At 36.5% G+C, this 23,850-nt stretch overlaps 1 protein-coding gene across 1 annotated transcript in view; it reads left to right on the forward strand.

Annotated features, from left to right (window-relative positions):
* b3galt1.L (Beta-1,3-galactosyltransferase 1 L homeolog) overlaps positions 1-23,850 on the forward strand; it is a 147,859-nt gene that overhangs the window by 107,831 nt on the left and 16,178 nt on the right. Inside the window, exon 3 of the mRNA XM_018235877.2 lies at positions 7,501-7,564. The gene's annotated coding sequence lies outside the window, so the exon portion shown is untranslated. The remainder of the gene's footprint in view (positions 1-7,500; positions 7,565-23,850) is intronic.

The raw sequence follows: 23,850 nt of genomic DNA on the forward strand, positions 1-23,850 counted from the left end.
AGACAACAAAGTGCTATATTATGTCCCACTTCAAAAAAGGGTAAAAAATAATTGTTAAATACACAGCAGGGCATTTATCAACACTTGGCAAATTTGCCCATGGGCAGTAAGCCGGGGCAACCAATCAAATTCTCGCATACATTGTTTTACCTGCAGCTGGCTTTTAAAAGCCAGTCACTGATTGGTTCTTATGGGTAACTGCCCATAAATTAGCGCCACAGTATTCAAATATTATTTTTGATTGTTTGACAACTTTATTATTGTAATGATATGTCTAGTTTGTTATGTGGATACAGTATTTTGGTAACATTTGCAGCAAAGTGCCTTCTTTTATTTGACATCAATGGTCAGGTGTTTGTAAGCGGATGTCATTGGTTTTTTTCGCAACAAAGGCCACAACAAAAAACATCCTGTTGTAAGGATTTCTTTTTTACAAATAAAAATGGTGGCAAAGATTGGTTGTTTATTTTGTATTGTTTGATTAAGGGCCAACATTTATTAGACATCTGTTTCAACTAATACAGAAGGCCAAAGGCTACAGTCTAACTCATGTACTCCAAGCCTAGCTTAAGTTTACTTACATGTAGTCAAGGTTTACTTCCAATTCTATATACTGTAAATGTGTAAATTAAGGGAGCATGTCATACACACAAACACATGTAGAATGTTGGATTCTAATTGAACATCCAACATATAGCTTTGGTTGTAACACCTAAACTATTAGATATCTTACTGAGATGTCTGGTTGTTAGGGTACATTTTACTATAGCAACCAGCCTGTCTGAATGAGAGAGTGTAATGTGAATTGTAGTGGGTGTTATAGAAGGAAGACGTTAATAATGTTTCAGGAAACAGCAAAGAGTACCCTGACATAAAAAAACTTGTGTTCACGAAACTGCGGCGAAAATCCACACATCAAAATGCATTTGAACAAAATAGTCACACATATAAAAATTGTCGCTAGCGTCAAAATTGCTGTGCATCAAAAAATTTGTTGCCCGTTGACTCCATACCTTTTTGCAAATTTTTCGCAAATTTTGTGAATTTCCTGCTATGCGAAATGGGACAGATCACCTATAACTAATTATATGGAAAGTTGAAACAATACTTGCCTACAAGCCAACCACTACTTAATTGACCAGTTTCAAAATGCCTGTAGACTGATGAATTGTGCAGAATATAAGAGTCGTGTGTGCTTCCAGGTAAGGCCGCAAATGCATTCATCAAACACATATTTGTATCACAAATTGATAGTATTGATTGAATCAAATTGCTTTTAATTCCGGAAAAGTTGCTCATCACCATGAGGGGGCAATAAAGCCACACGAGTACAATTGATTGCACCAATGATGTTAGGCAGACCTCCTCGGACATAAAAGTCCCTTTTCACTTTCAGCCACTCTTGTCTGTTGTTGGGAAAATTAATAAATAAATGACATCTTTCTTAAGAGCTTGTAGAGTCAGTGACAGAGAGAAAGTGGATTGAGACATGCCACTGACAAGCCTTTCTGATGACTGAAAGCTGCCAGATATCCGAAAATGGCAGGTTGCCAATAACTTGGTGAAGCCCAGAACTGCCCTTTTTGTAGGTGCTAGAGGCAGTGGCGTAACTACCGGGGAAGCAGGGCCCCCCGGCACTGACTTCTTCAGTAATTGCAGCCGCTTCCTGGCGTGCGGAAGATGCGGGGGACCCGGTTGCACGTCCCGCGCCAGGGCCCGCCCCTCTCTAGTTACGCTACTGGCTAGAGGATCGATATAATTTTGGATAAGCTCATAGAGATCCATGAGGCACTGTTATAAAGTCTATCAATGACCTCAGCCTCCCCTAAGTCAGCCAGCAAGTCCCTGGCTTTATGTAGCCTCAGGGGACGTAGAGAAACAACAGGCAGATGTGCCACAGCAACTACTAATGGACAGGCTCAGATTTGTGGCAATCCCAGGCCTAGGACGGCAGAATTTCAGGGGCGGCATGCTGCCCAGCCGCATCTGGATTTGTTAATAACACTGGAGACAGACAAGTCATTCTCCAGTGCTGTACCCAACCATTAAGAAATGAGCATGCACGCACACCTATGCATGCACAGGAAGGGGGAAGAAGAAGGCGATGATGCAGGTCAGGGGTAAGAGGAAGGGTTGACACTCGGAAGAGGTAAGAGGAAGGGGACCGTATTGGGAAAGGGTGGGGGAAGAAGAAGGGGATGGTGCAGGGCAGTGGTAAGAGGAAGGGGACTTTGCTGGGAAGGGGTGGGGGGCGATGAGCAGAGCTGGACTTGGGGAGGTTAGCTTGTAAATCCTCTGCTGAATGGTGTGATACAGCAGGGGAAGCAACAGACTTGTAAGTTGAAATCTTGAGCAAAGGCTTGCTCTCCTTGTTGTTTTCTCTTCTCAGCATCCTAGACATATCTGAGCCAGAAAGGAGCCCCAACATTTTCCATTGTATAAAGGCAATAAGCCAAGGAGTGAAGGGGTTTTATAGTCCTGTTTGTCGTTGCCAAATTTAGCATAAACACTTTCAGATCTGGGTCTTAAAAAAACATTGAAAATTAGCTTAGCACATTCAACGTGCAATGATGAAGGGTTAACAGTCATGTGTAAACAATTGTAGATGATTAAATGGTTTACAAGGTGTATTAGTGAAATCCATTAAAAGGGAATTGATTAAGTATGATTAGTGATGACAATTGTTGAAAGGCCTATTTAGGATCTGTGTAGATATATTTTAGCTAACATATAAAATATTAATTTTTGAAGTTTTATACTGATAGCTTTAGAATGTGACCAATAACCCAGAAAACCCAATATATCGAGTTGTGAGGTTGAAGATTATAGTGTTTGGGACAGCTGAATAGAAATTGGAGTTTATGTGAGGCCGTTTCAACTTGCAGTCTGGCTTTTCAATCAGAGGATGGTTGGTAGGGTAAAAATAAAAATAGTGATGCAGTACTAGTCAAGTGTAATATACACACTTAGTTGCAAAAAAATAAACCTGAATGAAAATGTCATGAATAAAAATGACAAATAGTCATTTGCTGTATAGTCTGCTATGGCAGATATTATTTGACTTGTGCTGTTTTGATAATTGATGACGATCCCTAAGCTTAGCCTCCCAACTGAAGCCCAGACCACATTGAGCATGTGGTCTTGGTCTTGCAAAGATGTTTAACAAAGTTACAAGATGGTGACCCCCTGTGGCCAAATTTTAAAGCATAAATCATTTGTTTTTTAGGCTTCTGGTTCAGTAAGTTCATGTTTATTATACAAAATACAGCATTTATAGCATTATTCTATTTTAGACTTTACTTCCCCTTTAAAAAATGTGTGCATGTGTGAGAATAGAAGATGGAAAGGCTTTAACGATAGTTAAAATGGTGTAAAGTAAAATACTTCAGGTGATAATCATTTTCAGGCTGAATTGAATTACGAAAAGTAAGTGTTGCCGGAACTTTCAATGGGCCGTTAGGTTGTGAAAAACTTTGGTCACGAAAAGATTTAGTGTGATAAGTGTTTAGCGCATAGAATTGAATTGCAAAAATGCAAAAAGTACCACTTCTCATACAAAAAGTACCGCACCGTATTGAATTAAATCAAGCTCATAGTGTCCTAATTGGATGCAACATTCATACAAAACTATCCAACTGGAATTACTTACTGCCCTATAGATCATTCAGTTTGGTTGAAGCTGACTAGAGGCCAAGGCGATTAAAAATCCTGAGAAGGTCTGCAAAAGTGCCCATAAGGGACCTCATGGTTAAAGCAAGTTAGTCCGGTGAGTATCAACTAAGAATTGATATTTTGCAAGTTGCATTTCTTTTAGAGGTTAATGTCTACTGGCCTGTTGTCAAACACATTTGTCATTAATTGTACATGATGGTGCACCCTATGAATGTGAATGTGCCCTAAACGATATTCCAGCATCTTTCCTGTAATATCCCAAGTCCATTTTATGTTTTTTGATCCTCAAAGAAATCTGCTCATTTTTTTGCATTTGAATTTAGTTTTACAATGCATTCATTTGCACTTCATTATTCTTAAGTTCTTAAATAATCATGTATTCAGTATGTTATCAATGGGTTGCCATCCCTGGAACAGACCTTGTATAATTTGCAAAGCAGAATCCATTTTCTTGGTTTACTAAACAGGCAATGAATTCATGAATAAATATCTGTTAGCACAATATTATTCATATTAGTGCTTGGTTGGGTTGAGTTGGTTGAATTAAACTTAACAAGTTTAGGTAGTTTGGAACACTGTGAAGCATATTGGTTCATTATTTTGCACAAATAGCACCTTGCTAAAGTGCCCAAGAGATTTTTGTGGCCTCCGTGCTAGTTCTAGGTCTGATAGATTTGTTTGTTTGGCATCATAATCCAGTCTTTTGAATATGTAATATAGTAGACACCTGTGCTACCACAAGGTGGACTACAGTTAGGAAAGTCCAAAACTGTACTTCCCTTTGCAAAGAAATGTCGATATAGACATAAGTAATAAATCACAACTTTTATAAAACATGGCCATGTCCACATATAAAACATAATTAGTCATGGGCGAATTTGTCCCGTTACGCCTCGTGAAGAAATGTGTGAATTTCCCGCGAAACTGCAAAAAATTAGAGAAACGCGGATTTTGATGCCCGAATCAATTGTGACACTCATGTCAATTTATATCTCGGCATTAAAGTCAATGGGCGTCCGAATAATGTTGAAGCGCGACGGTTTTGGCGCAAGTGACTTTTCCAACAGGCGTCCAAATTTATTCGCCCATCACAAAACATAATCATTTCATAGACAGTATAAAAGTATTGTTATCAAGGAAGACAGTGTTAATCCTATAAAGCTGAGTGAGCATGAAGTTGTATCACATGGGAAAACTGTACAAGGATTAATATTCCTGTCCTTTGGGGAATAAGAGAAAATTCTCAATTCATTCAATGTAATCCTAATAAATTATATTCAAATAAGGCTACTCTTTACCCTATGCTAGAATGATGCTGTATCTTCTGAATCTTGTGCTTTGATTATTGAGCTTGAGTTTCAGTTGTTATTCTGGGTGAAATATCTTTTTTTCAGAGTATTCTGTTTGGCTGCAGTTTTTGTCAGTACTGTTATGGAGGGAGCAAGTTTTTAGGGATCATTTACTATGAACAGGGATGCAAGTGCTGGTCCACTAAGCTTTGCCCTGCATATGGTTGGTGCTGCTTTTTGCCTTGTTAAGTACATGGCACCTTTTTCACACTCCTGCCTTTTATGTCATACACAGAATAAGAATGTTCAATGGGATGCTCATGTCTGGCCTAAATAACTTCAAATACAAGAGGTCCTCTGCACTCAACCCATTATCAATATATTTAAGACAGAGACATTTTGTGCATACTGCTACTGAAAAATGTCTTACCCTTTAAACAACACAGGGATTGTTTGTCCATATATTGCAATATATTTAAGATGGCCAACTACGTCAAAGCCATCCCATATCTGGCCAGTCCTATGCTTAATTTTCATCTGATTCATTAAGAATTTAATTGCTTAATTATACATTTTACAAAGGGACTAAGTTTTACCTGCAATTTACTAGCTGCTTTCAAAGTAAAACTCCCAAACTTGGCTGCCCTAAATAACTTCACTCTGGTATTTTGGTTTGCCAGTTGAAGGCAGCTCTGTTTGTTGTTTGCAAACAGCAGCACAAACATTTGTACCCATGAGATCTGGGTGCATATTTTGGGGGTGGGCAAAATAATTCTACAAATTGATCCCGAGTTGTAGTTTAATCCACATCCCTCCCAAGGCAATAGTTATTTGTCCCAAATCTCACCCTAGCTGCCCTTCAAGCTGGCCCGTCAGGCATATCTAGGAGAGCAAATGACCATTCTCCACAATACTCTGTATGCTACAGAGGCTCCCCCATCCACTGCTACAAGCTTCCCATAGTTTGTAAACCACTAGTATTATGGAAGTGCATTTGTCCTGGAGATTACATTTTGTAAAAGGACATGACTCTTGAGGCATACATTATGTTTTTAGAAAAGAAAGGTAAGGAACTTGTAAAGCCACTGGGAGATAATTTTGTATGTCACATACAGAAGGATATTTTATCACAGACAAATGAAACATATGTTCTCTCTAGGGCCACTGTGCTGTCTTTTATTTTGGGTTTGTAAAGTACAAGAGAAATGAAAACATGGACAACATGATGCTAATTTAAGGACTAAGTGTTAATACAAAATAATGTAGAACAGCTGCACAATTTGCTACAGGTCTAATAACCCATATCAGCCGATAAGACACTGGCAGACATATTAATGCTACCTGCTGATTCGTTGCCATGGGTTACTATATTTAGAGAAAACTTTGCACCTGTGACCTGATATTAAATTACCCATACAAATTTTGTCCATGCATCGCAATCATGAAGAAACAAGTGTCATTTGGCACTGTCCCCAGTTATTTCCATCAGTATCATAGCATCATATCCCATTCAGAATGTAATAGGTAGTAATTACAGAAATTCATAATAAACATGGGTCATATGGATTTTGTGGCTCTGTTCACCCTTATATGATAAAAAAAAATTTAATTTGTAGGAACCATGTACATGTATCTTCCTTAAATGTATGTAAAGCATTTTACTTGTGTTATGGTACTTTTGTCAGTTATGGTATATGCTGTAAAGTGTAGTCTTTTATATATGTATGTACTTTTATTGTATGTTATTTTCAGAAGTGGTCATTTGGTTCAATTTAAGAAACATATAGGGTTGCGACCTTTCATGGTGTTTCATACCAGCCTCTATTGGAAGGGTCAGGAAGTGACATCACAGGGGGTGGGATGATAATGTCTCAGGGTGAAAAGTGGAAGGATTGAAGGCAGGGAGTTGGCTGGGGTAGATTCAGAGGGACAGCCAAGGGGAAGAAGAGATTGCTAGGAGCTGGTTGGCGGTAAAACTGAACAGGAATGTGATGGCGGTTCACTGTAAATCTGTCAATAAATATGGAATTCCTGAATTTACCAGGAACTCTGGTATTAGCCAGGTGGTAACTCTAGAAACATACTGTATATATATATAGAGAGAGAGAGAGAGAGAGAGAGAGAGAGAGAGAGAGAGAGAGAGAGAGAGAGAGAGAGAGAGAGAGAGAGAGAGAGATATTATCAGATTATTTTAAATATAACAGCAATTTTCCTTAAGTACATGCCATATTGTTTAGAATTGTATAAGAATGTCATTGTGTTCTGAGTAGATTCTGGGTAGATGTTTGGCAACATTAAAAACTGGATATGAACCTATTAACAGTCACACACAATGTACAAAAACATATTTTAAAATGTACACAAACAAAAAGGACTCTAAATTGCACCAAGACGTTCAATTGTAGAAAACATAAATCAACTAATGAGCAATTTGATTGTAAATTTACAATAATCCCCTGCATTTCACATGATTGCAATATAGTATTGCAGCACATCTTTCAAACAGCATTTTTTTTTAAAAAAAATTCTCTATTTATAGACAATGATGCATCTCCAGTCAAGAGTTTATTCAGCTGTGATGACAGAAGAGAAGAAATGATTTGGTGAGTTGTAATGTTACCAGATTTCAGATCTGCAGTATATTTATTAACATATATTTATGATTTTGTACAGGGGCTAATCATAAATTAGGCAACTTTGTCCCATATTTTTGCACTATTATTCAAATGCCAGCAAATGTTTTTTGAAAATGTTTTAAAAATCTCTACACTTATTGTATAAGATTACTTTTTGTATGCATTGCAAATACATTACATATAAAGATTTGTTTTACAATACCACCTGTGTGAATATATAAATAATTTTGAGTGTGTAATCCCAAAATAACTATAATAGCATTTTTATCATTAAATCAGGTGCTTTGCTGCTTGTTCATCTAGAAAAGGGAATGCCCACCTATTAGACAACTGACATTTTCAGAGTCTAACGGATAGAAAAGCACTTGGAGAAAGTGTCTGCAAAATAGAAAGATTAATGGAGAGCTGTCTTCTTTAATACATTCTGGGAATTAAGCCTAATTGTTATTGCCAACTCTTGATGACTGGTGATAGAAGCCTTGAAAGGAGGAAAACCATATTAGTCATAGTGAGTTCATCCTTCCTTGGCATCTCCTTTCACTTCCATTACACAGGCCCAGATTGTACAGTAATATAATGGAAAGGATGGTTATTACAATGTAGGGAAGATTTGTGCCATATACAAAAGCACTACAAGTGTCATATATCCTTAACAATAGCATGTACAGACAAAATCAAGGTCTACAACTGTATCCAGTTTGGAAAAAAATAATACAAAATCTAATGAATGAAATAAAACACCTTCCTATTTTTTCATTTTCCCACTAGAAATGCCTTTATTAACAGTTCAGTGTATACTGTATGGATTTTCCCAGACTGTTGCAAAGACATGTACTGGTTCAGCTTGAAGTTTCAATATTCCCTAAACTGCCAACATGCTGGGTGGCCATGTTTTCTCTCACCTTTTTTATAATCTCATTACAAGAAAGTGAGTGGGTGTGGTTTAGCAGTGTAGGGGTTTGGCATGATTAAGGACCTGTCTTAGGAAAGGTGCAATAAATGGCCCTCTTTCTACAACAGGGGCAGCTTTCTAGTTTCTAATATATAAATAACATAAATCTATGTTAGTATATGTATTCTAAAGTAAAAAGCACAATTTGGGATCGTGGCCCTTTAATATTGAGTAATTCGAATGGTCTTCTAAAGGCAAGCTTGTACATCATTACATGGCAGACTTTAACATCCTTAGTTTATTAAATAATCATTACTACTTAAACTGCGCTGATCTCATTTACTACCATGCAGTGGGTGACACAGTAACAACAGAAACCAAATAAAATAATTGACCAGGGAATCTAGTGTAATTAAACATTAGGACATATACTTTCCATAGCATTGGTGTTCCACCCAAAATGATGCTGAACTAGAACATCCAGCATTCTCCAGCATATTATCAATCAAGGGTTAAAGCATGATGGTGTAGCACACCTGTTGTTGGGCCTGAGAGGGTGTGTTAATAGTTTGACTTGCTGCCAGTGTACTGTATAATGGGCAACTCCCAGTGTAGTGCAATATTACCTCAAGGCTTCACACTCCAGCAGATAACTGATTTGTTTCTAGGCACATAACAACCAGGTTGGAAATAAACTTCAATCCAGGTGCTTCTCCAACAATGAACTTCTTCACTGAACAAGGGCAATAAATCATATCCAGCCAGTGGAATCTTTAAGCACCTTTTATTCAATCAGTGGATCGTCAAGACCTTCACACTTTGAGATAATTCAGGTGGTTCCCTCTTAGGGGGGTAGTATAACCTGTCTTGGCGATCCTTCCCCAGTCCTAGGGATCCCATGGAGTATCTCACTCCTTGGCACTTTCCCTGCTCCTGAACTCACCTACTTGTGTCCCTATCTGTCGGCTTTTCCAACGCAAGGGTGCTTAGCCCGACTAATCTCCTCATTGGCGCATTTTGCTTCTCACTGAATAAACTACAGCTGACTTTTGCTCTTAGAGAGACTATAACCAGAACTTCTACCTCTAACTAAACTTTCCCTAACTGGGATTGACACCTTCCCAGACCCAATCCTGTACCCACCTCCCCACCAGGAGAGATCCAATAAAAGAGCTCTGAGCACATGTGCTGCTCTCCCTTTTATACAAAATTACACTGCTATCTGCTGTACAAACACTGAATTACCATCACTTCAAACTTTACACTAGAAAGGGAAATAGTCACCTAGGGCTCGCCAAGGACCACCTTAGGTGTCTAAACTAAAGGGGAAACTGCTGAAGAAACATGTTTAACCCCCAGAGTCTCTACAATGAGAAACAAAGTCAAGTGACCATGTTGATGCATTCTTAAAACAACATTGGATGGTAAAAGTTTTTCCAATTCCAACAGGGGCCCAGATATCTTGCCTGCTTTTTTCAAAATTTTGAGCCTTTATTCTTTGATTCATATAATTGCCCATGAAGGCATTATATATAGTTTTATATAGTTTTTTCTACCTCTAAACATCTTAACAGCATTGTATCTACCCTTCTAAAATGTGACTACAATGTAATAATAGGAAGCTATGAGAATATGGATAATACGTAGTGGAGAACATTCTTGCAATAGTAATGAAGCTGTAGATGCTTTGGACATAATGGTTTTCATTGGTTGCTACTGTATGCATTACTGTAAAAACTGCAGAACACATCACAGGTGTCCCTATATTAGTAAAGGAGGACAAACTGAATCAAATCATGACATCTAAATTAAATGTTTTGGTCCTTGGATATAAAGGAACAGACAAAACAGTATTAAATATTGTTCCATTGAAAGGATTCACAGACAGCCCTGAGGGACTCTATTCAACCATACAATAGGCTTATTTTACATCATATTACACATTACATAATCATGTTAACCAATAGCATAAATAGTAAAAAACAGAAAATTAAAGATAATTCATATCTATGTAACTCTTCAACAATATAGGCATAAATACTTGTATATGAGTACCTAGGTTTCTCTATACAAATCAATGAGCTTACATTAATGATGTGTGTGATTGATTTTTATTTGAGTTTTACATTTTTTTTGCTCTTTGGCTTAAGGAAAACATATTTTCTTTGCAGACACATTCTATTTGAATATCACTTCAGATATTGAAAATTACTAGTGCACCCTCCATACATGCTTTTTACTATATACATTTCTAAGTATCTGATTTAGGACTTTCAATATAGATGGTCATATTAGAAAAAAAAATATTAAAGCAAAAAAGTAATGCAAAGTTACCTTTTATTCCTTCCAGCTAACAAAATAATGTCTATAACTGATCCATAAACATTTAAATAATAAAATAAAGATAGGTTAGTTATAGTGTTGTACTGTTTCCTATTGCTTTATGCCACTTAATGTTATTCTTTTTCCATGAGAATATATATCCTATAATAAATATGAACATGAACTTGTGCTATAAATATTTAAACCACCTGCTTTGCTTATGCATATGATTAAATGGAATTGGGGACTTAATCATATTCATGAGCGGATGGTTTGGAAGCCAATATCCTAGTAATGGCAGTGAAGCCGCATATGAACCTTTCTAAATCATGGAGTCTTTTGCCACCTCCGGAAATTGGTGATCTGTTTTCCAGCGAAGATTCACATAAAGTATTACTTCTGCTGGCGGCTGCTTAAGCTTGTTTGGGTTTGTTGTTCTTTTTGCATTCCAAATATTGATCACCAATCACACATAAAGCAAACTGCCCGCTTCTCTCCTATTGTTTATTTCAAATCATTATCCGTTTTCTCAACTGAACTTCGACAGAAACACTTAAATGCACGGGTTCATTTTATAGAAGCCAAAGGACAAGAATACCAATTACCCTTGCCGAGTAGCAGTTTTTATTGTGAGTTGCTTACTGAATGTCCTATAATATTCTCACAAACAGTTCCAAAAGAAGTATCCTTTACAATCAAGATACATTTCTATAATTGTATATTTTATTTTAGTGTATCATGTTTAATGCTGAAGACTGATATGAGCATTGCTTGTAAATATATATATATACTGACAGACAGTAGAGGGAATGTGGAGAATTAAAGGGGCTATGTTCACTCATGCTGAAAGCCTTTGTAGGTGTTGGAATTGGAAGTGAGTCCAGGAAGAAGGGAAGAGCTGACAGTTGAGCAGAAAAAAGCAAATACTTTGCATGAAATATTGACTTTATTTTGTTTGAGTTGCACTAATAGTGACTGAGGCATGTTGAACAATATGGTTTTCTAAACATTCAAAGTGCCAATAGACTAGTCTACTGTATTTTCAGAAGAAAGGAAAGTCCTGGAGCTACAGTATAAGCACAGGGGCTGCACGACAAGGCATCTGAATGACCAGCAGCCAGATTACACTGGTTTATATTTAAAGATTGGCAGAATCAGATTTGATTCAGGTGACAAGCAATGGGTCAAGGCAAGAGAGGCTGGGCTGGGGGCGGAGAAAGAGAGGGATGTGATGTCAATGCAAGTAGAAGTTCACTTCCTTATTTTCTGAGCAGGTTGAAAAAAATTTCTACCTTATGTGATCATATTATCTATTAAAACTGAATGTAGATGTTTTCCTGAATGCACTGTTATACTGTGGTTTCTGTACCTTTATACAGTATAAACGTGAGAGTCAGCATCCAGGGAATGTTTCCAATCACCATTGGGTTTAGGAAGGAATTTTTTTCCCTTTGAGGCATTAATGACACTCACTTCAGGCTGAGTTTTTGCCTTTCTCTGTATCAACACAGTGGATATAATGTATTTTAAGCTTGATTTGTCACAGCAGGTAGGATCTGCACAGAAAGAGCGAGAAAGAAGGTTCTCTCCTGTGACTGCACGGTGAGTTGATTAATACAGACTCTACTACTGCTTGTGCTAAGTGACAGCCTGCTTGGATTTCCTATCATTGACACACTGCAGATTCAGGACCGGCATCAGAGCTGCTGAACTTCTCTCATGGTGGGAGATGCAGCTCCTGCTGGTAGCAGAGTTTGGGACCATCCTCTCTGTAGCTGATCAGTGCTGATCTCAAGTCTTCATTGAGGAAGGGCAGAGCATATTAGAAATCTTAAATGAATTTTGGCTCTAGAGTATTGCCTTGAGTTAGGCTGATGCGGTCCTATTTATTTGATAAAATATTAATAAATACTGTGACCATTTTACCTCATTTCTGGCTCATTGTGTTTCATTAAGGTATGTAACAATGGGGTTCAGTAGGATGGCTGATGGTGAAGGGTCAACGAGGAGTCCCCTTGTCATTAACTTTCATTTTTGTTGGTTGCTTGTGCTGTATTGAATTACTCAGGCAAATACCTGCTTGAAGTTAGACTGGGTGTCACTGTCACTTTTTATGAAAAAAGTATCGCCACTTCCACCCCTCTACAGGGCCAAAGGACAGATTTATTTGAGGATCCTCCTTCTATACATTGCTTTTGTTACTTGCCTGTCTGTAAATGTTGTATGGTGAGAACCCACACAAAAAACTTGCCCTCATTTCAATGCATCTTTTCTATGTATTGGTGTGAAGTGTCCTTGAATTGATGATCCCTAAAATTAGTGTTGGTTTAGTAATTTCAGAGGAAAAGAAAAATGCGTTAACTCATCCGAGTACAGTTGTTCTAGGAAATATACTTTTGGATTTGTTCTATGTAATGTAAAGTATTCTTTAGTCATTTTTAGAGAAGATCTCAAGGATCTTAATAACAAAAAACATGCATATACAAACTGCAGCTGTCAGTGGGATTTTCAGCTTAGCACCAGCTGGAAGAGTGCTGCAAGGCAGACCCATGATCGTTTTACTTTGTAAAGCAATACTTGTCAATAATTTCACAACTGATATGCTTTTCTTTAAACAATGTAGAGGATGAGCTCAAATCACCCAAAAGAATCACATTGCTTCACTGTGTACTTTTTCAGTAAATTAACAAAACAAATGATTGATGAGTAATATGTTTTATGTGTAAAAGTCTTAATACAAAATAGGGGCTGAAGGGCAGGCACTATAATTCCTGTTGAAATGTGAAGTGACATGTTAAGTGGAGGCATGGACACCTGCCAATTCTAGCTGAAGAAGCCATATGTTTATTTAATATTAAACATATGTACTATCTGCAGTTTCAGAGTCAGTTTAGTCATAGTTGTAGCATTTAGCGCTGGGAATTTAGAGTAAGTTTCGATTTCTGTAAACCACAGACATATATAAATATGCTCCTGTGAGTAAGTATAGAAGAGAAGAGACAAATTAATGAAACACTCTCAACTCAATAGAATGTTCTTATGAAGCAGCTGTACCCATTGGCTAATTTGGGGCTGATTCACTAAAGGTCGATAAAGTGAGTGTTATTTATAGCATGGCGTACAAATTTAATCACTTCTTATGTTTTTAGAATTAACAATCAATTCACTAAAAGTTTACTTGTCTAACTTAAGAAGTGATATTTTTATGTTAATTTTAGCTGAGTTGTGTGCAGTATTTTATAGCATGCTTTATTTTGTGCGTTATTTTGTGCAATATTTTAGGGCATTTTCATATAGTCACATGTTATTAGTGCAATCTATAGCACCTAAGACATTCAGGATGCCATTGGCAGAGTAGAAGTCTCTTTTTACAGTATTCTAGTCATTCCTTTCCCTGGGAAACTTAATATAATTCCATGACACAGAACGCAGTGCATTCTAGACCTGCCCATGGTATCATGAAAATGTGTTACTGGCGGTAGGTAAGGCTCCAATTAAAGGTCTTTAATTGCTGTCCTACAGCTCCTCACTACATCTTCCTCCATTAATCCATCTGATGTTGTTTAGTAACGCCTACTCCTAGGAGGTGTTAAAGTAATTATCGCATTATTTTATGCTTTTATCACTTAAAAGATGTTAGTGAATAATGCGTTAAGATTAATTCTATTTTAAGTATTGCAATGTAATTAGAATACCACAAGCAGCTTCTTCAGTTTCAGATGTTCAGATGTCACCTCTTTGAAGAGTTACAATGTGCCATTGTGATTGGATTAGTGGAAGAGTTTATATGCCAAGCACTTCCCACACCAGTCAATTGAACTGAAGAAGCTGCTCGGTTGAGTAGTGAAACGTCTTCAATGATTACTCAGCAAGTCCAGCTGTTTTAGATTTACCTATACTAGATACAGCTACCAATGTAAATACACCAATAAACAGCATATAAAACAGATTATGCTTAATCCACCATAACCTTTTATAGATAATTTTGTACACACTGGGGATCATTTATAAACACTGGGAAAATTTGCCTATGGGCAGTAACGCATAGAAATTAATCAGTGACTGTCTTTTTTTCAGCCAGCTGCAGTTTGAACAATTAAAGCAATCATCTGATTGGTTGCCATGGGTTTCTGCCCAGAAGCAAATTTGCCCAGTGTATATAAAAGAGCTACACTATCTTGACTTTTCTAACAGAATGATTAATCTCTCTATGCAGAATGGGTTTTATCCATCTCGTTGGTGTTGGTGGACGGGAGAAATGGAATGTTTAATGATTATAAGGTTACTCTAACATTTAGGGGTCTATTTACAAACATTCAAATTTCTATTTGTTTTTCACAAATCTTATTTTTTCCTCTAAAAATGCATGTTTTTGTTTATTTCTCTTAAAATCTAAAAATCAGAGATTTATTAAGTGTAAAAACCACAGAAAACAGAAAAAACACACAAAAAGTAAAATCTGTCGAGGTCCTATAAAAGTTAATGGAAGTTGCACTTATACTATTGGACATAATTAAAAATAATGTACTGTTACCCTACCCTGGTAAACTGATCTGTTTGCTTCTGAAACACTACTATAGTTCATATAAACAAGATGCTGTGTAACAATGGCTGAAATTGAAAAAGGCTATATGGCACAGGTTAAATAGTGGATAACAGATAACACATTATGTTCTACAGAGCTTATCTGCTGTGTAACCTGAGCTTTCTCTACTTTGAATGGCTGCCCCCATTGCTACACAGCAGTTTACTTATATAAACAATAATAGTGTTTCTGAAGCAAACACAACAGTTTTACCACTACAGGACAACACTACATTATATTTTTATTACTTTAAAACACTTTCGTGTTTTGATGTTACTGTTCCTTTAAAAGTAGTGTTCTCAAGTAGTTAGTAACCACTTAATTTGATTCCAGGGGAATGTGACATGGGTACATGGGCTGACTAAGATGACTGATGGTTAGTGATGAGTGAAATTTTTTCGCTGCAAAAATGATGTCTATAGACTCCAATGGGTGAAAAAATTTATTGTTCGGCCTTGAGCCTCAAAAAATATTATTGCCCATAGACTTCAATGCATTTTGCAGAATTTTGACCATTTTATGAATTTTTGGTAAAGTAAAACAGGTCAGATTCACCCATCCCTACTGATGATCTCTCAGTTAGGCTCCAGCTTTGACTTTTGACCAGTAATAAGATATTAACTACAACTCCATTGTAACTTAAGCTGCTGATTTGATGTACAGCAAAATATAGAGGCACAGTTTAAAGCAGGAGTGCCAGTGCTTTACTAATGCGAGGTCTACTTTTAGTGATATATTCCCATTATGATCTACATCCATAATATCACTGTTGGCATTCTGTTCCATGGAAAATATTACTTAAATATTATATTGATTTATAAGAGAATTTATATTACTATATTTAAAAACAATTATTTCTTATGTAACCATACCAGAATAAATATCTGAATTAAAAGAATACACAGAAGGGTAAATTCGCAAAATGGTGTCGGCGTCTTGTTTTCATTTCGAAAATGTGGCGGCGTCCAAAAAAACTGGACACCGGCGTCCATTTTTTTACGCTGGTGAATTTTCGTGGCGGTTTCGTGGGAATTCGCCCCGAATTCGCGTCTGGCGAATAAATTCGCCCATCACTACTCACAATTCCATAACAGATGGTTTAATATGAAAACCTTATGAATCTTTTTTTTTTTGTAACATGAGCTGTGATAGCAAGCATCAGGTTTTGTTTACAAATTTGCATTATAATTTCATAATGCATTTTGTTTCTTTATTGGACAGGGCCCCTGACAGGTCTGCCCATTTAACTATCCATCTCTGTGGTTTACCTAGACACTGCACATTTAATTGCAAATGACAGAGACTAAAATAGTGAATAGAGTGTAAAGAAAGCAGGCAGGATACAATTGCATTAAAGTATCAGGCAGTGTTGCTTTTTGTATCAATCTCTGTTTGCTGGACTACAGCTTCTTTCTTAGGGGGAAATTTACTAAAGGGCGAAGTGGCTAACGCTGGCGTAATTTCGCCAAGGAGATAGACTCTGGCACAACTATGCACTCTAACGCCAGGCAAATTTTTGCTCTGATGAAAGAGCGTTACTATGCAAATTCACGTTTTTAATTTTACTGACCGTTACCTCTATCGCCAGACTTGCCTTCGCCACCTCAGACCAGGCGAAGTGCAACAGAGTACATAGGAGTTCCTTAAAAAAAAGTTGAACATTTTTCTAAGTCCCAAAAAACGCTTGGCGTCTTTTCCTTTTTACAGGGTGATAGGCTGAAAAAGATAGATTTTTTTTTTGGGGTACCCTCCTTCCCCCCTATATTTGATAACATATGGCACCTAAACTAAACTGTAGGCACATGTATAGGGCAATATAACAACTCTATATCATTTTATTAAGGTTCCCTGGCCTTGTGTAGTGTATTGTATTTGCTGCAGCATATACGTCTATTGTACTTTAACTGCACGCCGTATGCAAATTAGCCAACGCTAGCATAACTTTGAACTGCTGGCGTACTTTCGCTAGCGCAACTTCGCCAGCGTTCGTTACCCTGTGCGCAACTTAGGATCTTCATGAATTAGCGTTGTCCAGGCGAATTTACGCCTGGCGAAGTGTTGCGATGTGCGTGAAGCTAGCGCTGGTGAATTAGTGAAGCCAGTGTTAGTGAATTTGCCCCATAGACCTTAATAATATTATGGAGAAGGCAGGGACTTGTAATCCAACAATATTTGCATGGAGCAACACTGCTGTGGAAGCTATATGCACCCTGTAATGCAACACTGCACAACTCACCTTTTTCAAACCCTCCCAGGACCAGAGGCCTAACTGATGTAAGGCAGCTCCTTGATAACACTGGAGTTACTGGTATGCCTTTAAATCTTGATAATATATTGTAAATTATAAGCAATAAGCAATGATTTGGTAGAGCAACGCTGTTATGATATAAAAATAAATGGAAGAAAACCCTATTTAGAAACACAAAAAAGTTTCCTTTTAACATTTGAATGATTCTGTGCTATAACTTCCTTTAGAAAAAAAAAAAAACCCAGCTCATGCAAATGAACAAGGGAAACAATTAGGTAGGATTATAGTGAACCTGGATTTAAGGCAAATATTTAATCATAAGATCTTTTTTTCTGTGCAATTCATTAATGGGTAATTCTTTTACTCAAGAGTGTCATTTTTATTAGATAGCACATTACAAAAACAATGTCTGCCCTTGTAACTCTAATGAAATCTACATTTCAGATTAATGCAAAAGCAATATAGTTGATGCTGTACTAGACAAGACTAAATTGATGCTCATAAAAACAACACTAATTGCAAAAAGTTGGTGGGATACAGTTTTCCTGAAATACAATTCAATTATTAGAGCATGTCTTGCATTTGTTTCAAGGTGATTAGATGGTCTATTTAACTGCCTAAAAGGCTAATGAAAGTAATAATGGTTTAAAAAGGACACTATTTTGACATTTTCTGGATTAGAGGTTGCTTCTATATAACAGATGCCATATTTTTTACTTTGGCAGTCACATCTCCAGTTGCAGGCATTGGTTATATTTTATACTATTCCTCAGGTCTTATGGGTCCTAGAATATTAGTAGGTTTTTACACAATATGGGGGTATACAATAACTACAGGGCTAATTACTTTATCAACCAATCATAAAGTAGTATTTACTGGTAACTAGTGTCATTTTCACCAAGTTTTGCGGCAAAAATGATGCCCATAGACGGGGAAAAAAAATTGTCATGCGTCAAAAAAATAATTTACTTGTCAAAAAAATTTTGTTGCCCATAGTTTCAATGCATTTCGGCAAATTATTAACATTTCGTTAATTTTAGGTGATGTGAAACGGGTCAGATTCGCACATCACTACTAGTGACTTGTTTAAAAGCAAAAGTGTTATTGGTTGCTATGGGATACTGCACCTGGGCAAACTTTGTTCCTTTTATTATATAAAGGGGTTAATCACCTGGGCAAACTTTGTTCCTTTTATTATATAAAGGGGTTAATCGGCAAAATAAAACCTTTCTTTATCAGTGCCTGAAAACAAGATATAAGGATACGATAAGCGCAGCTGTGACTGTTATCTGATAACCACTGCAACCCTGGCATACAGGCTATTTCATTTTTAGAGAAAACAAAAGGTTCCACCTATCTAATACATTTAAAATTATATTCTAATCATGTTAAGAAAAAAATGAACAATTATTCAATTTTTACATTCTGTATAAAAGAACAAAGCATTGTGCTGTATTGCCAGATGCCGTCTTTAATGGAACGTTCCTGCAACCATTAATGGCAAGTAATCTCTCTCCTCTTGACAAATGAAACCATTTTTAATAGGTTACCGTTTTTAATGTGTAATCCTAATGCAGCGCATCAAAGCGTTCCAAAAATAAACAACTATTTCACTTTGGGTTTTTAGAAAAGTAATGAAAAGTATTCTATTCGTGCAGGCAAGTATCTGGAGAATGTTTCTTGAATGGCTTTGTCAGTTTGTGTTGTGGAGATAATTAAAAAGTTTAATCATTGAAAATTAATTAACATTTTACTTTGGAGTTAAAAAAATGATACTAAGCAAATGGTTCCTTTATTTTATATAACTTAGAGAGGTGGGCAGGGTTAGACCAGCAGTACATCCTTCTTATTACCATAGTTGGTATTTTAGCATGTTCTTTTAGGATTGGTTCCTTGATCCCAGGATTAAAGGTATTTTAATAATGTTTCAAACTGAAATAGAAAAATTTTATTTAGCAAAGGTAGAAGACTTTATTTAATGGTCAGTTGCAGATTTTTGAATTTGAAAGAAAATCTAAAATCGCTAAAAGTGTACTTTTAAAGTGTGAAAAACTTCCATCTAGATTGCTTAAAAAAAACAAAAATGCACATTCAACCCATCATTTTCAAATCAATCTTAAAGGGATACTATCATGGGAAAACATGTTTTAAACTTGTCAGTTAATAGTGCTGCTCCAGCAGACTTCTGCACTGAAATCTGTTTTTCAAAAGAGCAAATTGAATTTTTTATATTTAATTTTGAAATCTGACGTGGGGCTAGACATATTATCAGCTTTCCGAGAGCCCCCAGTCATGTGACTTGTGCTAAATAAACTTTATTCACCCTTTACTGCTGTACTGTATATTTGAGTGATATCAGGCTCCTCCCTTTCCCCCAAGCATAGAATAGCACTCAATAGTAAAAATCCATGTCTCACTGCGACACCTTCAGTTACATTGAGTAGGAGAAACAATAGCCTGTCAGAAAGCAATTCCATAATGCAGCACTGGCCCTTTCTGTAAGCATGTGACCAGGCAAAATGAATGTCAGAAAGGTTTGGGATAATCTTAAGAACCACTCCCTTAGGGTTGCAAAATCATGCAACCCCTACCATGTTCCATTGTATGGTAATGAATTCTCTCTGCTTTCCATAGTGACTCTTAGGGTTATATTTATCAAGGGTCAAATTCAGAGTTTATGGGAGTTAATAAAAACTTCCATAAACTCGAAATTCGAAAAAAAATGACCAATCGAAATTTATTTAAAAAAATTGATTTTTTTTTTTTTTTTTTTGTAATTTGGGTGAATAGGATTGACCTGCAAACTTGAATTAGAATTCGATTCAAGTTTTATTAAACTTAAATTTTCAAGACGACTCCAAATTGATTGTAGGAGGTCCCCCATAGGCTAAAACACCAATTCAGCAGGTTTTAGATGACGAATAGTCGAATTCGAATTCTTAAAGGGACAGTACATGATAAATTTAGAATTTAGATTTTTTCAAATCAAATTTGGACTATTCCTTTGTCGAATAAACTCGAAATTCAAATTTTAAAATGCAAATTTTCAATTTGACACTTGATAAATCTGCCCCTTAATAACTATTTTCCAAACCCACCCCCAGCTCACAGAGTCATGCAATCCCCATTAATTCTGGGACTTAAAGTTCCTCTGATAATTAGAGGGACTTCAAGTCCCAGAATTCATCTCTTCAAAATACAACAAGGCAAGGGATGGATTTCCTATATTTTCATCCCAAAGGAAGCCTGGGGCAGGGGGTTAGGAAATGGTTCTTAAGGCTCAAAAAAAGACTATCATGATTTCCTTTTAATCTATAGAATCAGGGCTCATGTCAAAGAGGGGACATATTTTCCCTGTTAATATGATTATAGTAAATAGGGTGGAAGTACTTAAAAGTCTTAAATTTGCCAACATCATGTAATCCAAATCAGATGTTTGGTTTTTATCAGATGATCATCAGCTACCTACTAACTGGTTGCTATGGGTTTCTAGACACGTAGCAAACTTAAGGTCATTAATTAACATCACTCCCTTAGATTCTTGCATTGAAAAAAATACTGTTTTTGACAGATGCAACACTTATTTGTTGATAGATATTTTTCAGGCAGCTACAAAACAGTGTTTCAGTCTCTTTTAGAATATATTGACTAACAATTAATTTGGAACTGTTTTGGTGATTTTGTTTTTTCTGGAAATAGAGGATGTAACTTTGTAATGAAAGAGGTTGTGTGCATCAGCTCTTCTGATCCCCAATAGCACTGACTAGATTATAATCATCATCGTCATTTATTTATATAGCAGTGCTTTACCTTAGTTATAACAAACAGGGAATACATGGTGGATAACAAACAAGGGTTACAGAGTACAATAGGATTAGAGGCCCTACAAATTAGAGTTTACAAATGAAAGGTTAGGGTACAATTGAGACATTAGGATTTTAGAAACAATTTTGTGATTTATGATACAGCAATGATTGATTAATTAACGTACATTGAATAAGCTTCTTTAAACAGGTGGGTCTTTAAGGAGCTCTTGAAAGTTTGGAAAGAAGGAGAAAGTCTGACAGCTCGAGGCAGAGAGTTCAAGAGAAAAGCAGAAGTCTTATAGACGAGAATGAGCAGAAGTGATGAGAGGAGAAGCGAGGCAAAGATCAGAAGCAGAGCGAAGGTTTCGTGAAGGAGAGTATTTGGAGATCAGAGATGAAATATAGGGAGGGGCTTCATTATTAAGGGCCTTAATTGTGAGTGTTAGTAATTTGAATTTGATTCTAGAGGAGATTGGGAGCCAGTGAAGGGACATGCATATGGGAGCAGCTGATGTTGAGCGGTGTGATAGATGATTGAGTCTAGTGGCCGCGTTTAGAACAGATTGGAGTTCCATGTCTTAAATTCCTTCAGTGTTCTGCAAGGACCCCTTAGTACTGAATGTAGGGGCACGTTGTTAAGAGTGAATGAAAACACACATTATCTAGGGTCAAGGTTAAAATACCTAACATGAAGCATTGCTTAGAAAATATAGGCACAGCAAGGGGCAAATAATAACAAAAAATAAAGAAAAGCTTGCTATAATTATCTTAGTTTGCCGATAAAGGTATCATCTTTATACCACTTTTGCTATTTTTTATTTCACCAGGGTTGCCCTGAAAGGTTATTGTAGCATATGTTATTTGGTTGCACAGAATCCAATCTAGCATTGTTTGGTGTAGTTAGCTCCATCTACAAGCATTGTAGCAGTCATTGTAGAAGAAAGGTGACAGGCCCTAGTATCATTGTTGATGCCATTAGATTTTGATGATGTTTGTTTGAACCATTAAGTGGATTATTTATCAAAGGTCGAGTATTATAGATTTTTATACCATGAACTGAACTCAACTGAACTCCCATCTTCAATGGTATCTTATTTATGAAAAAACTTGAATAGGAAAAACCCAATTCTGTGAATCTCTCAAATTGAAAAATCGAATCTCTCAAATCATTCGAGTTTTCAAGCAAAACCCTCTGAAAAAATCAAGCAGGCTGTTAACATCTTCAGATGGTTCAAGGGACCAACAGGTTTTAGATTGTGTGTTTTTGGATTCTAGCTATTTCCAGGGTCAGAGTATAATACATCTCGAATATTCAAATGTGATTTTTGACCAAAAATACAACTCAAAAACTTTTTTGAATTTTTGTGGATATCACAACTGGAACCTTAATACATCTGCCCCTAAGTATTGCAGTGTTGTCAAGGACACATTTTTATGTACAGACTGCCTTTTTTACTAGTTTTTACTAGTAAATACAAGTTAAAGGAGAGAAAGACTCTACTCTATGTACAGAAGAATTAGGGATTGGCTATAAAGGTCTTACGTTTTTGTTTTCTATTTATCTTCTACTTAAGGAATTTCAGTTTTGGGGTCCTTCGTCTGTTAATGAACTGCAATGCAGCAACAAGATCACTATGTGATCTTAAGTCCTAATTTTACTCTCTTTTATAGATTTTAATGATGTTCTATATTGTTGGCTGTTCTTACCCTTGCTCTTCTCTTGTCAAAAGTCACACACACATGGGGACTCTGTTAGTGGAGTTTTAATATAAAAAGTTGTCTCCTTTCCGAGAACTTGGGCAGCAGAAGCCATTTATTTATGTTATATTTTTAGGAGGACTGTAATAGCTGTAATAGCTTTGGATAAGGACTAATGTAATGTTGTTACCTTGTCACTCATCACTGAACACAAGAATAAAATTAGACTTCATAGTAAGTTTCTCTAGCATGCATAATAGAGTCATTTTTATAGCATATCTTTTTTCTGTGCGAATCCTAGCATTATTCCCAGGGCTCTATTCAAAGTCGAAAGGATACAAACAAACATAAAGTGAAAAAAGTATCTAATCAGCTAAATGACGCCTTTCATATTTTTTAATCTTTGTACCAAATTAGTCACTGCCTCCCTAAATAATACTTTAAACCACGGTTGCTTATTTCCAACTAGACTCTTAGATTAGAATGAGTGTTTCATGAATTACATCCACCACAGAAGGTCTTCTTTTGATGCTGACAATTGATGCTTTACTAATTACCTTCCACCATTTCCATGGGGGGGGGCTCAAATTTCATTTCCCAGAGTTATTTAATAAAGTTATTTAAAAGGAAAGTAGAGATTAAATATTTTTATTGACTGAAACTAATTGGATATTTTATGATGCCAACTGTTCCATAAGCTTG

This window comes from Xenopus laevis, chromosome 9_10L, assembly GCF_017654675.1.
Source record: "Xenopus laevis strain J_2021 chromosome 9_10L, Xenopus_laevis_v10.1, whole genome shotgun sequence".
In the NCBI taxonomy this organism is placed as follows: Eukaryota; Metazoa; Chordata; class Amphibia; order Anura; family Pipidae; genus Xenopus; species Xenopus laevis.